Raw genomic sequence first — 15,739 nt, forward strand, 5'->3', positions numbered from 1 at the left:
GGCTAGAGGTATCGAATTTTTTAACAACTATAACGATTTTTGAAAGACGTTTCTGTTGTGGCGGTGTTGCGGGGTTAGTTTTAGTTAAATTTTGTTTGCATGCTAAATATTCATTAGTGTTGCTATTAATGAGATTTAAATTTAATGCTGCTGCTGCAGCAGTTGCATTAGTAGTCAAAGCTAATGCTTCAGTTTCAGTTAGTGTTGGCTGATTTATTGATGCATTATAAGGTGTGTTAAAATTGCTGTTACTGTTACTTAAACTACAGTGATCGTGTTTTACGGTGCTGCTATTGCCAGAGCTGCTGCTGTTGCAATTACTAATAGTGCTTTGATTAATTGCTTTAGCTGGCAAAGCTGTTGATGTGGTGATGGTTGTTGCCGTTGATAATGATGTTGTTGATTTAGTTATTATTTCCAACTCACTCTTTTTGGAGCCTTTCTCCTTTGCCTCCGTGTTAGCATTCTTTAAATCTTTACTGCTATTCGAATTTTGTGAACGTTTCAACGTCAACGAATTCACTACTTTACTAAATGTTGTTGTAGTCGATTGCGGTATTTTAGTTGCTGTTGCCGTTGCTGGTTTGCTTTTATCCGTATCGTTTAATGTTTTAGCGTCAGTCGTCGTCGGCGTATTAGAATTTTCTTTAAACTTTTCATTATTGATTGGCATGATATCTAGGGCTGCATTTAGTTGTTGATATTCTTCGTAAATACTGCTACGTTTATTGATTTTATTAGCCGCCTGTAAGGTTTTCGAATTTTTATTCGTTTTACTTTTGAATATTTTATTCCACATTTTTTTGCTCATTTTGAATTTGTTGTTTTGATTAAGGGATTTATTGTGAATATTTTTAAATAAAAGTTTTTAAAACTTTTTTTTAATTTTTAGAAAAGTTTTTTTTTATTTTAATTTATTTAAAAAGGCTTGCAGAAACACTGTGATATTACTGCTCTGCATTTAACAGTTAAATTTGAAAAATAATGGTAATTTTTCCATTGCTATAAATAGATTAATTTAATATTGAAACGTTTCAAATAAAAACTTGAGATTTTATTTGAAATCTTCTAAATTTTATTTAAAAGAATTTAAGTTTTCTTATGTTTTGTTTTTATTTGTCTTTTTCCAAGTTTTTTCTTATTTTTATTTTGTTTTGAAATTATATAAAGTCTTATAGTTTTTTGTAACATCCACTAATTTTATAAAGATCTATATTTAGAACCACAAACGAACTTTTAAAAAGCTTCCAAGACCAAATTTGGTTTAATATAGCTAAGTTTACATTGATAATAATGTGGCAAATAAATTTTATCGCCAAAATTATCGAAATTTATCATTATTTAAAAACAAGTAATAGCGCTATATTCGGCTGTGCCGAATCTTATATACCCTTCACCAAATTATACTTCAAAATAAAAATTTTAAATATTTTTAGGTAAACAAAAATTTTTTTTTCCAAAGTTTTTTTTTTCATTTTTTGAAAAATAATTAAAAATTTTTTTTTTTAATTTAAAATTTTTGTTTTTAAAGTTTTAATTTTTTTTTTTGATTTTTAAATTTTTTTAATATTTAGCGAAAAAAAACTTTTGGTGAAAAAAAAAATCGGTTTAAAAAATATTTTTCCAATTTTGACCCATTCTACATTTTCTCGATTTAAAATAGCAACCGAGCCGGAAGAATTCGAGAGATATAGATGTATGAATCGTGTATGTAAGTTATTTGGGGGCTTCGGAAAGCTGATTTCAACAGACAGACGGTCATGGCTTAATCGACTCCGCTATCTATAAGGATCCAGAATATATATACTTTATAGGGTCGGAAAATTATATTATGGAAATTACAAACGGAATGACAAACTTATATATACCCTTCTCACGAAGGTGAAGGGTATAAAAAACATGACAATAGATGACCCCTAACATCGAAAATAACTTAACCAACAATATATAGTATTTTAGTTTTCAATGCAAGTCGATCGTTTAAGATAATTTACACAATCTGTTTAAATTTCATAGCTACATAGCAAAATCAATTTTATCTTAAGTGGATATCGCCCAAAAAGCTTTTCCTCTAAAGATTTTTCGCTGTTAGGGCTCGATTCAGCATAAAGCAGATTGTTATTCCAAAGTAGTAAAAGATCAAAGCAACATTTGCTGAAAATAATGGTTTCCACGATCAAACTTGTGAACTTCAAATAATCTTACGACCGAACGGAATATTTTGTAAAAATACTGAGTTCTAAAGTTCAACTAAACAACGAGTGAGCTGACCCGCTGACACTTGATCAGGCAGAATATCGGTTCATCAACTGATTTTGAAAACTAGAAATATTTTTCGTCACTCAGATGACTCCAAACTGGATTTTAAACATCCCTGCGGGAAATTTGTGACAGTTGCTCGTTCCGAGATTTGTTATAATAGACGCATCACGTAATTGGTTTTTGTGGATACAAAATAGAAAATTTATTGAAGAATTTATAAAGTTTCTTTTTTGTTATATTAATCCAACAGCAAAAGTTCATTAAGAATCTGATACCGGTTAAATTCAATCAATCGAAACCCTCCATTGACAATGTCACTATAAAGTGGACGATCTCCTTTAGATCCATACCAACTTCGAGCTAGTCATGTGAATAGTTTTGTATTAGTGATCTCCCTCTAGAGCTCCAACTTAGATATAAAAACAGGATTAATTGTAGTTTAGGGAAACATAAGCAGCCGAATTATTTGTCAATTATAATACGGCTGCTTATTCTCAATTATTTGTCAAGAATGTGCAGAGAGGAGCATCACAAAGAAAGATCTTCTGTAATATGTAGGGTCACATTTAGTATAAACTGATATTTCAACCAACAGATACACTTCTATGACTGCTCTTTCGTATATATTTCGCTTAAAGTGTAAAAAAATGCTTTTAAACGTGATCAGCTGTGCTGCTGTCATGGCCGAGAAACAAATGAATTGAAAGTTTCCTAAGAGGAACAGACAGAACAGGAAATTTCATGAACCGTCATTACTCCTTATTTAAAACTATTATTTTAATTGCTTGTAGCTAGTTCCACTTAAATTGTTGGAAATGGATATAAAGAAAATTCGTCTTGAACGATATTCAATCAAACATTTTCGATAATTCTCCAAAACAAATGCAACACTTGGCTTGTAGTCGTTACTCTTTTTTACGAAGGGATTTTTGAACCATGCCCATGGACGATTTTCATGCTTATGATTTCTTAATCTATTTCCTAATATCTGGAAATAAAAGGTTGCCACAAAATGTATCAGTTCTTTATTGATATTTGTGAAGTAAGCAGATACAGAATACATGTCATGGAATGCTATACTCCTCAAGAATACCCGTGACTTTATCATGAGTTAAAAGCCGCATTTTCATCTATCAGTCATGAAGAGCCATTACCTCCACTCAAAGAGAATGCTGGAGGTGTAAAATGATTACATTGACTGCACCATGATCAACAAATTTGTGAAATCGGACTAATAGAAATGTGGTTCCAAGAGGACGATGTAACTTGATAAATTTTTTTGGCTGCAAGATCGCTCAGTTACTTCTGAATTTAGGCTTTTTTAAGTCTAGTGTCTAGGTGAAAAACCCTGACTCTGGAAGCTTTTAACGAGAATATCTGACAAGAGTGCTAGATTGATTGAATTTTGGAGGGTTTAGGTGAACAATCCAGAATATGGAAGCATCGTGGAAATCCAATATTTAAAAGCACTGAAAAACGAATCGTGACTTGTTTGGATGCTTAAATCTTGAAAACTTGAATACTTCCTTCGGAAATCGGAAACGAACAAATTCCGGTAGACATTTCCAGTGGTTTAAAATTGATTCCACCTGGCATTTGTCAATTCACTTTAACGAAAGATAAACTCATCGCTAATGTTTATCCAAACATTACGAAGACGATTATACAGTAGAATTCCTAAAGTCTTTGGATTTGCCTGGCATGTCGCCTCATCGTCCTACAGTCTTAAAGTACTACGAAATCTTCATTACTCGAAAGTGTGAAATTGAACCCGACATATTTTGAAGAAGCTAACGAACAATGTGATAGTGGCAAGGTTTTGAAAGGGCCATTCAAGGTCGAAGAATCCCAAATTCAACGAATTCCCGTGACTTCAACCGATTTGCCGTTCCAGTTCAAGGATCTTAAACTTTCGATAAAGAAAACAAATTTCGATAGATTTTTGGCAAAACGAAGTTTGCGATCATTTCATTAAACAGCTCATCATATGTTCTTATTTATTTGATAATCTACTCTCCCCAGATATTGGACGATACAAGGTCCGTCGGATCAGCATATAGTATAAAAAAAGGTTGATTGAATTTAATTGAATATATCTATAATTGAAATTATATTATTGCTTCATCTGCTAACGATCGCTAATTTTCGATCGAAAAAGCTAATTTTTTGGTTTGTTATATTTTCTGAATTTAGAGTTCAGATTCAGTTGCAATCTTAGAATAAAATAGTGGCTCTTAATCTCAAAATATCTTAAGGGTCTGAATAACCACTAGAAAAAGATTTAGTGATCGTGTTTGAAATCTTCTTTGGTAGAAAACCAAAATGAGATTAATATTGTAGTGGAGGTTACAAAATACCTTGACTTTTTAATTTATTTATTTTTTTAATATGTATTTTCGAAGATTAAAATTGTATTTATTTAAATATGTGCAATATTTTTCTTATCAATTTTGATGAGACATTCGTTATACAATATTTTTTAAGAAATTAAGATTTAATTCATTAATTATTATTTATTTATTTTGTTTATTAACACATTAAATATTTATTAAAACTGAAGTTTAAACTTGGTTCAAATGAATTATATATTAAACTTTATCCTTGAATTAAGATTTCATTTAGGAAAATTATTATTTTTTTTTTTTAATTTTTGTGCTTAAATTTATTGTATTTATACAATTTTATGTTTTTTTTTGATTTACAAAATTTTTATTTCCATAATAATTCTTAAACAAAAAACACTGTTCTTTTCATTTCAAAATTTCAACACGTTTACAACACAGTGCGTGCGTTCTTTGCCACAACTTTATACCACGACGTCTATGTTAAAACTGAAACAGCAACAAACATCTTACAACAATCTTGTCTAGAGTGTGCGTTAGTTGTTGATAGCTTCTATGGCTCCATTAGGTTTGTAGTAGCACTGCCTTACTAGCAGCTCCAATTTACTCAAATGCTCATTAACGTATTGAACGAACTAGTGGGCCAGACACATAAACGGAAGGACGGACGGAGGCACACGGAGTAAAAACACATGCTGAATGTTAAATTGCATTATTTGGAGCCCATTCATCTTTAACTCAGTCCATTGCTCACTTATTTACTTGGTTACTATTTCTCTCTCTCTTCTTTTCGTTTACTTTTTTAGTATGTTGTTGTTGTTTTCTTACTCCCCATTTTTTTTAGAATCAAATATTAATTGAATTATCTCTTTGCATGTTGTTGTTGTTATTGCTACTGCACAGTTTTTGTTTTGTTTTTAATTATTTGTTTTGATTTTGTATTTTGTTATTGTTATTACCATCACCTTGTCCCCCCTGCTCCAACTTATTTAACGATTTGTTAAGAATTCTTGTTGGGTAGTTGGTGTTTGGTTTTTTTTTATTGATAGGGCTCTATTAATTTATTCGTTATTCATTCATTCATTCATTCATTCAGTAAATAACAATTGCACAATGTCACAGCTGTCATTAGTGCAGAAATTGTTTTATTAAAGATGGGTGAAATTTGTGTTATTTTTTCACTAGAGGAAGTAGTACTTAGCATTGTGTCAGTTTAATGAGGAATTACAAGGTATATTTACAAAGTTTAAATAAAATTTATTAAAAATTGAGTTAATAACATTAAAATAATGCATATTAACGATATAAATTACGACTTATTTTAAGTTAAATTTTTATACTATTACTGAACAACTTCTAGAAATCAAAAACAAATGTAAAAAAAATAATTTTCTATAACAAATTAAAATTATACTTTTGTACAGAAAATTTGAGATATCGGTAAAAAATAAAAGTATCGGTAACTTTTCTATGAAAAATAAAAGTATCGTATTTATGTTATCGATAACTTTTCTAAAGAAAATTTATGTTATCGATAACTTTTCTATAGAGAATTTATGTTATCGATAACTTTTCTATAGAAAATGTATGTTATCGATAACTTTTCTATAGAAAATGTATGTTATCGATAACTTTTCTATAGAAAATGTATGTTATCGATAACTTTTCTATAGAAATTTTATGCTATGGATAACTTTTCTATAGAAATTTTATGCTATCGATAACTTTTCTATAGAAAATTGAAGTTATCGATAACTTTTCTATAGAAAGCTAATGCTAACGATAATTTTTCTATAGAAAGCTAATGCTATCGATAACTTTTCTATAGAAAATTTATGTTATCGATAACTTTTCTATAGAAATTTTATGTTATCGATAACTATCCTATAGATAATTTATGTCATCGATAACTTTTCTATAGAAAGTTTATGTTATCGATAACTTTTCTATGGAAATTTTATGTTATGGATAACTTTTCTATAGAAAATTTATGTTATGGATAACTTTTCTATAGAAAATTGAAGTTATCGATAACTTTTCTATAGAAAGCTAATGCTAACGATAATTTGTCTATAGAAAGCTAATGCTATCGATAACTTTTCTATAGAAATTTTTTGTTATCGATAACTTTTCTATAGAAATTTTTTGTTATCGATAACTTTTCTATAGAAATTTTATGTTATGGATAACTTTTCTATAGAAATTTTATGTTATCGATAACTATCCTATAGATAATTTATGTTATCGGTAACTTTTCTATAGAAAGTTTATGTTATCGATAACTTTTCTATAGAAATTTTATGCTATCGATAACTTTTCTATAGAAATTTTATGCTATCGATAACTTTTCTATAGAAATTTTATGTTATCGATAACTTTTCTATAGAAAGTTTATGTTATCGATAACTTTTCTATAGAAAGTTTATGTTATCGATAACTTTTCTATAGAAAATTTATGTTATCGGTAACTTTTCTACAGAAAAATAAAGTTATCGATAACTTTTCTATAGAAAATGTATATTATCGATAACTTTTCTATAGACATTTTATGTTATCGATAACTTTTCTATAGAAAATTAAAGTTATCGATAACATTTCGATAGAAAATTAAAGTTATCGATAACTTTTCAATAGAAAAATTAAAGTTAGTTATCGACAACTATAGAAAATTAAAATTATCGATAATTTTTCCATATAAAATTAAAGTTATCGAAAACTTTTCCATAGAAAATTAAAGTAATCGATAACTTTTCCATAGAAAATTAAAGTTATCGATAACTTTTCTATACAAAATTTAAGTTATCGATAACTTTACTATAGAAAAATTAAGTTATCGATAAATAAATATTATATCGGTAACTTTTCTATAGAAAATTAGATATATCTAACTTTTTTATAGAAATTGAATTACTTCGTTAACTTGTTTAATAAAATTAGAAATATCGATAACTTTTCTATAGAAAATTAATGTTATCGATAACTTTTCTATAGAAAAATAAAGTTTTCGATAACTTTTGTACAGAAAATGAAATATTTCGATAACTTTTCCATATAAAATTAAAGATATCGTTAACATTTGAATTGAAAATTTGAAATATTAAGAAAGTTAGAAATTTCTATGAAAATTCAAAGTTATAAATAACTCTTCTGAAAGTTATCGATAACTTTTCTATGGACATTTAAATTTTCTATATTAAATATTATAGTTACAGTGTCATCTGTTTTATGTCACTCTGTCTCTCTCTCTGAGAATCTCTCCCCCTTGATATATGAAATTATAAAACATAAAACTGTAAAAAATCGGCTTTAGTGTAGGCGGGTGGGCAACAAAATGAAAACAAAAAAATATAAAATGCGGAAAAGAACAGAAGAAAAATATACAATATTTGAGTTTGCGACAAAAGAACTTTTTCTTTCTATTTATTGCAACCGGTGTTGACAAAAGGGCTCATATTTTCATGTTGGAAAATTAATGAAGAAATGTATGATGATATTTTTAACAAATACAGCAAGTTCCATAGAATGGCAATGTAGAAAAAGTTGCCACCATTCAACAACAAACAAACCAGCAAAATAAAAATAAATGAAAGTGAAAGCAATTTGTAGAATAGTAAATAAATGCACTGAAAGAAAGGGTGTAAAAGAATATATTTGAATAAAGACTAATGACAAATATTTCACACTAGATTTTATAAAGTTTGTAGGTCCATTTTCTAAAAGTTTATATTTTTTTAATGAAATTCAACTTATTCTGCCTCCATCTTTAAGTGTATTCCCCCCAATATATTGGCCGCTTGTAACTTGTTATCCAGATTGCAAATTTACACAATGACTTTATAACCTCCTACAAAACAGCACAACAACTAAAAAAGCACACACCATAAGACCAGTTTCATTCACTTTTTTTCGATTTTTTTTTTTATTTATTATTTATTTAGCATCAATAACCTTCTATGGCAACATGTTTCAAAAACTTTGAAAAATACCCAACCAATCCATAAGTTTCTGACAATATATTTTCGTTGTAGTATTTTATTTTTCACAACAAAAAAACAAAAAAAAAATAAGAAAAACAGTATAGTGAAATATATATAAAAATAAAACTAAAAGACAAACTGTTGACAAGTTGTAAGTTTTAAACGCAAAAATCGAAATAATAATAATGGAATGGAGAGTACAAAGATCTTGATTGGAAGTCATATATTTTAAAATAAATGTTTCAGCAAAGAAAGTGTAATGTAATTGTGTGTGATCGTTCAAAAATAAAAAGACAAATTTAAAATGAAAGAAAAAGATCACCTTAAAATAAAGTCATTTAAGATTTCCTGTTAAGACTAAAAAGGGAATTACTTACACTTACCGCGACTTATTACATACATGTAAGACAGACACGTCTTTTGAAATGTGTTTTTTAAAAGAAGCAAAAAAAAACTTATGATTTTGAGTATGATTTTTTTGCAACAGTTTCGATATTAATTGAAATTAAGCAAATGTTGCCAGATAAACTACATGAAAATGGTGAAGAACTTTAAGTTTATCAATACAAATTTAATTAGCAATTTAAAGTTATCGATAACCTTTCGTTCAAAAATAAATTTATCGGTAAATTAAAATAGAAATGTCGATACATTTCCTACAGAAAATCGATAACTTTTCTTTTTTGAAAATTCATTTTATCGATAACTTTTCATATGAAATATCATTAACTTCTCTATAGAAAAATTGAAATATCGATAATTTTTCAAAATGTTTTCTATAACTTTTCTATAGAAAATTGAAGATATCGTTAACTTTTCTATAGAAAACTAGAAATATCGATCAATTTTCTATAGATAAATAAAGTTATCGATAACTTTCCTATAAAAAAATAGAATTATCGATAACTTTTCTATAAAAAAATAAAGTTATCGACAACAGTTCTATAGAAAAATAATGTTATCTATAACTTTTCTATCGAAATATAAAACTGTCGATAACTTTTCTAGAAAAAAATAAAGCTATCGATAACTTTTCTATAAAAAAATAAAGCTATCGATATCCTTTCTATAAAAAAATAATGTTATCGATAACTTTTCTATAGAAAATTAAAAATATCGATAACTCTTCTATAGAAAAATAAAGTTATCGATAACTTTTCTATAGAAAAATAAAGTTATCGATTAAAATTCTATAGAAAAGTAATGTTATCGATAACTTTTCTATAGAAAAGTAATGTTATCGATAACTTTTCTATAGAAAAATAAAGTTATCGATAACTTTTCTATAGAAAAATAGAGTTATCGATAACTTTTCTATAAAAAAATAAAGTTATCGATAATTTTTCTATAGAAAAATAAAGTTATCGATGACTTTTCTATAGAAAAATAAAGTTATCGATAACTTTTCTATAGAAAAATTAAGTTATCGATAACTTTTCTATAGAAAAATTAAGTTATCGATAACTTTTCTATAGAAAAATAAAGTAATCGATAAAATAATGTTATCGATAACTTTTCTATAGAAAAATAATGTTATCGATAACTTTTCTATAGAAAAATAATGTTATCGTTAACTTTTCTATAGAAAAATAATGTTATCGATAACTTTTCTATAAAAAAAATAATGTTTACGATAACTTTTCTATAGAAAAATAGAGTTATCGATAACTTTTCTATAGAAAAATAGAGTTATCGATAACTTTTCTATAGAAAAATTAAGTTATCGATTACTTTTCTATTAAAAATATAAAGTTATCGATAACTTTTATATAGAAAAATAAAGTTATCGAAAACTTTTCTATAGAATGATAAAGTTATCGATAACTTTTCTAAAGAAAAATAAAGTTATCGAAAACTATAGAAAAATTAAGTTATCGAAAACTTTTCTATAGAAAAATATAGTTATCGATAACTTTTCTAAAGAAAAATCGATAAATTTTCTGTATAAAATCAAAGGTTTTTATAACTATTCTTTAGAAAATTAAAACTTTTCTTTATAATAATAGAGTTATCGATAACTTTTCTATAGAAAAATAAAGTTATCGATAACGATTCTATAGCAAAATAAAGATATCGATAACTTTTCTATAGAAAAAAAGTTAGAGATAACTTTTCTATAGACATTTAAATTAATAGATAACTTGTCTATAGAATATTAAAGTTATCGAAACATTTGTATACAAAAATAAGAGATACATTAAAGTTTTGTAAGAAAATTCAATAAGTTCTTTTAAATATACATATTTTTTTAAATCTAAAAAAAACATTTTTTAATCACAAATATTATTGCCAACTATAGCATATTTTGTGGTCATCACTGACCTATAATATGTACTATGTCTAGCTGGGGGTTATTTATTACTTTGTTTCGTTTTTACTTGATTGTCAGTTTAAAATGAAGCATTATTGAGATAAATTGATTTTACTTTTAATGTATTTCAATTGTTAACTCTAGAAACTAATTGAAAATAAAATATTGCAAAATTCTCAGACAAATAAGGAAAGGGAAATATGTAATATTTAAAAGTATTTTTTTAAAATACAAACAAATGGATAATTCAAATTTTCATTATACATATTAAAAGTTTTGTTGAGTATTAAAGTTTTTGAAAATTGTATTTAATTGTTTTCCCTTAATTAAAGTCAAGCACCTGTTAGACTGTATTGTGCTCATTTAGATAAAATCCCCTAAGTGAAACAAATACATATTTCAAGTTTCTATATTTGTATTCTCTAAATATAGAGGCGAAGAAAAAAAAACAAAATTTCAACACTATTTATTTCGCAGAGCAAGAGTTCAAATTTAAATGCTAAATGAAAGAAAAATAGAAAAACTAAAAACTTTAAAATAAACAAAAAGTAATGATAACAAATGCGATTACGAGTACATAACAATGAAATTGTTGCACCACTAGCAGCAATACTGAAATGAGAGTGAAAAAATCGGATGAAAACTAATCAAGTCATGAGGAATTATAAGAGCGTCCCAGCAGTTAAGCAAGTAGTCCCAGTAATTGTCAGTAATATCTGATCACTTGTATGTGCTCTTTTTAGTGCAGAGAGAACTTAATTGGTTACTTTATACATCCCATGTAATCTAGTGTGAAGCCAATTGTCACTTAAGTGTCTCTAAGTAATCTAGAATGTAGCCACTTTAGATATTTAGTTTGTACTGCAATTTCTTGTGAGTAATTCGTACAATTTGGTTTTATACAAATTGTGTTGAGATAAATCTCTTAAAGTACAATTTATTTTTGCTTAAGTATGCTGACATCCCTTGAAACAGTGTGAAGTTAATTGCCACTTTAGTGTCTCTAAGTAAACTAGAGTGTAGTCACTTTAAAAATAGTAGTATTTTTTTGAAAAATTTCCAAAATTATTGAAACTAATAAAATTTTTTTGATTTATTTTCAATAATTCATTATGATTTCTTAAAGTAAAATTATATTTTTAATAGTACTAAATAAAAATAAAATTTTCTTATTTTCTTCACTGTATATTTCTTTAGCCTTTAGTAGGGTGCTTTCTCGCCAGTCTTATCCACTGTTTGTTGACTGTCATGTTGCACTTTTTTTAATCAGCAGAGAAAATAAACAAAGTACAATTTAATTTGTCCAGAAATAGAATAAAATTATTGCCAAACACTAGCACAAACTATTTTTAAACAAATTCAACATTTTATTTCAAATAAAACAAAAAAAATAATAAAAAGTACTTTTACTACAAATTTCTAGAGAAATTTCCAAACAAAATTAAACAAACATTTAAACATTTTAGTTGCGCTGTTAGAGATTAGTAACGAAATAGAAATTGGGGAAATGCCGCTGTATATTTTTTGTTATATAAAAATTGATATGTTTTTATCAATAATTTATTACAACCACATTGATTCCCAATAGACAAACACATAGACCCAATATTTTATGGTTCATTAACACCAGGGGGATGCCTTCAGAAAAAAAGCCACTTATTTAAAAATAACAATTGTGTAGGCTTTTTTCTTTCAAATGTTTTCCAAATGCTTAAGCTTTTTTTAATTAAATTTCCATATCTATTTATTTTGTTTGTTCAATATATAGAGATAAAAATATATTCAAACTTTAAGGTTTAAAATATTCCCTTCATTTTGTAAAAAAAACCTTAACTCTAGCATTAATTGTCAAGGTAACTTGATAACAGGTTTTCCCCCAAATTCTCATACTAAGACTTTTTTATCTAGTATTTCTTTTTTTCTAACAAAAGAAAAACCTTTCTTAGCAAATTTGCATACAATTTCCAAGCAGCTCTCAACACCTTCTTTATTTTAGTTTTTTTACAAAACAATTGTCAAACTAAATCTTTATGGGAAAATCTATTACTACAAGTATTTAGTTGTTTATGGGAAATTTAAATTTCTTTTATAACATTTTCTTTTCAAATTATTTCTAATTGTTGCCAAAATAATGATTATTTTATTAAATGTACTTGTAATTATGTTAATTGCTATCACTGTATGTTATGTTAAAGTTAAATATTAAATTCACCACATGTTAAAAACTCAACAGCATGTTAATGTAACAGTATTGCCATACGTAAGTAAGATTTATTAACAGTGGTGAGATTCTATAAATAACCACCCTGGTAAATAATACAACTGTAAACACTACAACTAAAACAAAACATTGAAATGAAGCTTATGTTAACTAACTGTATATAGGTAGCGTGGCCGAGCGGTCTAAGGCGCTGGTTTAAGGCACCAGTCTCCTCGGAGGCGTGGGTTCGAATCCCACCGCTGCCAAGATGATTTTTTATTTTATTATTATTTTTTTTATAATTTTAATCTTTTTCCAATGAATTTTTCAATTAAAAACGCCTTTTTTAAGTCTCTTTCAGCTGATGTTTATATAGATTACAGAATTTATAAAGTGCGCAGTTACTTTTGCGACGTTTTTACTTTATTTTGTTTATTGCAATAATAAATATGTATGTACAGTATTTAATAATAATAATTGTTATTATTTAGTTGGATAAAAAAAGAGAGCAAGCGCGGCAGTTTTCAAATAAATAATACAAAATTACTTTCAATAATAAAACTGGCTGGCTGCCACTCAGACAGTTAACGATTGAATAACAATGTTTAGTTAGTGTTTTTTTCAATACTTTGTTGTGCTATGTAAATTAAATAATATCGTTTAAGAATATTATAGGGATTTTGTAAAGCAAATAAAATAAATCATTTTAGTAACGCAGTTTTGTTTCAAGTTTTATTTTTAGCTCGTAAATCTTTTGTTTTTAAAGTGGCTGTGTGGCCTTGACTTTGATATGTTTTGACTGACATTAATCTTAATTGTATTGGAATAAAAACATAATACGTATTTATTTATAATGATATTTGTTTTCTTTAACCTTAATTTTTGGATTATTTTTGCAGTTTCTTTGTGTTTTATTCTAAAACAATAACAAAAGATGAAATTAATTTGGAAATGCAAAAAGAAAAATATTGAAATAATTGTTTTTATCAGTTAAAGTATAAAAATTTGTATCAAACAAAGGTTTTATAATAAAATTTGGAGTTTTGCAAGCAAATCAGACAAATTAAAGGAGATTGATTTGAGTTTTTAAATATTTATAATTTAAAGCTTTTCTAAATATGTAAACTACAATGAAAAATGTTTTGAAGTGTATCAAAAATTTGAAAATAATTTGAAAATTAAAAATTTCGAACATAAAAACATTACATAATCCATTTTGGTAAAAAACAAAAATTCGAAATTAACTTCGAATTTTCGAACATTTTGAAAAACCTTAAAATCGTAAACTACAATTTAATATGTAAGAAAAATTTGGAAATATTTTGAAAATTAAAAATTTTGAACATCAATATCTCAGAAAATAATTGAAAAAATTCCAAAATTTCATAATTTCATAATTTTTTTAAAAACAAGGTTTAAAATAATGCATTTTGGTTTAAACAAAAATTCGAAATTAATTTCGAATTTTCGAACATGTTCTAAAAACTTCAAAATCGTAAACTACACTGAAAACTGTAATAAACTGTTACATTAATTTTGAAATAGTTTGAAAATTAATAATTTCGAACATCAAAATCTCAGCAAATAATTGAAAAAATTCTAAAATTTCATAATTTTTTTAATAGACAATTATCAAAGAATCCATTTTGGTATAAAACAAAAATTCGAAATTAACTTCGAATTTTCGAACATTTCGAAAAACCTTAAAATCGTAAACTACAATGAAAACTGTAATAAACTGTTACAATAATTTTTAAATATTTTGAAAATTTACAATTTCGAACATAAATATCTCAGAAAATAATTGAAAAAATTCCAAAATTTCATAATTTTTTTAAAAAACAAGGTTAAAATAATCCATTTTGGTAAAAAACAAAAATTCGAAATTAACTTCGAATTTTCGAACATTTTGAAAAACCTTAAAATCGTAAACTACATTGAAAACTGTTTTGAAATGTAACAAAAATTTGGAAATATTTTGAAAATTTACAGTTTCGAACATCAAAATCTCACAAAATAATTAAAAAAATTTCATAATTTTTGTAATAAACGAACATCAAAAAATTCATTTTGGTATATAAAAAAAATTCGAAATTATTTTCGAATTTTCGAACATGTTCCAAAAACTTCAAAATCGTAAACTACAATGAAAACTGTTTTGAAATGTAACAAAAATTTGGAAATATTTTGATAATTTACAATTTCGAACATCAAAAACTCAGAAAATTATTAAAAATTTTACAAAATTTTAATATTTTTGTAATAAACAAACATCAAAGAATCCATTTTGGTATAAAACAAAAATTCGAAATTAACTTCGAATTTTCGAACATGTTTTAAAACCATAAAATTGTAAACTACACTGTAAACTGTTTTAAAATGTAACAAAAATTTGGAAATATTTTGAAAATTTACAGTTTCGAACATCAAAATCTCACAAAATAATTGAACAAATTCCAAAATTTCATAATTTTTTTAATAAACAAACATCAAATAATCCATTTTGGTATAAAACTAAAATTCGAAATTAATTTCGAATTTTCGAACATGTGCCAAAAACTTCAAAAAACTGAAATGTAACAAAAATTTGGAAATATTTTGAAAAATTTTAATTTCGAACATCAAAAACTCAGAAAATTATTAAAAA

General features: G+C 26.0%; 1 protein-coding gene and 1 non-coding gene across 4 annotated transcripts in view; one reads left to right on the plus strand and one right to left on the minus strand.

Moving 5' to 3' along the window:
• Positions 1 to 15,739, minus strand: part of LOC135962465 (mucin-2) — a 120,065-nt gene that overhangs the window by 40,755 nt on the left and 63,571 nt on the right. The gene's annotated exons all lie outside the window — the stretch shown is intronic.
• Positions 13,277 to 13,358, plus strand: TRNAL-AAG (transfer RNA leucine (anticodon AAG)). Its single transcript has one exon. It is a non-coding gene; the product is annotated as a tRNA-Leu (tRNA).

This window comes from Calliphora vicina, chromosome 5 (genome assembly GCF_958450345.1).
Source record: "Calliphora vicina chromosome 5, idCalVici1.1, whole genome shotgun sequence".
NCBI lineage: Eukaryota > Metazoa > Arthropoda > Insecta > Diptera > Calliphoridae > Calliphora > Calliphora vicina.